Raw genomic sequence first — 1173 nt, 5'->3', positions numbered from 1 at the left:
ATATATATATATATATATATATATAGAGAGAGAGAGAGAGAGATAACGAAAGAAAGAAAGAACCTGATAATTGCCGTATTAGCCGTATGATTGACTGGCAAGCCAACAGCAGTTTATTTGATCTTGAAACAGGTAATGAAGATAAAAGAAAACAGTTAGAAGAGGTGGAGAAAGATAAGGAAAGAAGAAAAAGAAACTGGGTAGAAAATAACAAGACGAATCTATTAAATATAGTTTCAATCAAGGAAATTAATATACGAAAGAAAATGGTTTAATATCTCAAAAACATAATTGTCCTGCTATTTTTACGCCAACAGAAAACTGGATTTATGAATATTCGTATTGGCTTCTAAATGCAATAAGCTAATACACATAACACAATACATACATTCAAATACAAATATGTTATATTTGTATGTTTGCCAATCCAAAAATGTTATGTTTTTGTATATATATTAAATCTAAACAAACGTATAAAAAAAACTGAAACGCGCCGAAGTTGCTGTATTATTCATAGCGATTTCAATTAGCTTGAATCAGTTTGAGCAGAATATTGATGACATTGATCTCGCCGTTTCTTGGAAGGTCTGTGAATGCAATAGGTACAACTTCTTTCTTCGGACCCCGCATGCCAAAAACCATGTTGATTTTAAATATACTGGTACGTTATTTAAACAATGATAGCTTAAACATAAAATAATTCGACATGATTTATTTATCAAATAAAACTTTGAGGATATCTAAACTCATAACCTGATACAATCCCTCAAAGAATCTTTTATCCTTTACTTGTTTCAATCATTGGATTGCAACCATGCTGGGGCCACCATCTTGAATGTTTAGCCGAAGAAATCGACGATGTACTTCTTTTTTTAAAGTCTAGTACTTATTCTATTGGTTCCTTTTTCCGATCTGCAAAGCCACGGGGACGTAAATAAATCAACACTAGTTATCAAATACACACGCGCGCGCGCATATATACAATGGACATCCACGCAGTTTCTGTCAGGTATATTCATTTACAAATCTTTGGTCGGCCTGGGGCTATAATAGAAGACCATTGTCTTAGATGTCACGCAATAACGCTAAACTTCAAAGCACGTTATTTCAAAGCTATGTCGAAATAATAATAATAATGCAAAATAATAACAGTAATGCCAATTTTTTTTTACA

At 32.3% G+C, this 1173-nt stretch overlaps 1 protein-coding gene across 3 annotated transcripts in view; it reads right to left on the bottom strand.

Annotated features, from left to right (window-relative positions):
- LOC106880339 (uncharacterized) overlaps positions 1 to 1173 on the bottom strand; it is a 123610-nt gene that overhangs the window by 87943 nt on the left and 34494 nt on the right. The gene's annotated exons all lie outside the window — the stretch shown is intronic.

Source organism: Octopus bimaculoides, chromosome 3 (assembly GCF_001194135.2).
Source record: "Octopus bimaculoides isolate UCB-OBI-ISO-001 chromosome 3, ASM119413v2, whole genome shotgun sequence".
Classification (NCBI taxonomy): domain Eukaryota; kingdom Metazoa; phylum Mollusca; class Cephalopoda; order Octopoda; family Octopodidae; genus Octopus; species Octopus bimaculoides.
The sequence above is the reverse complement of the archived record's forward strand: the minus strand, read 5'-3'. Positions and strand labels throughout refer to the sequence as shown.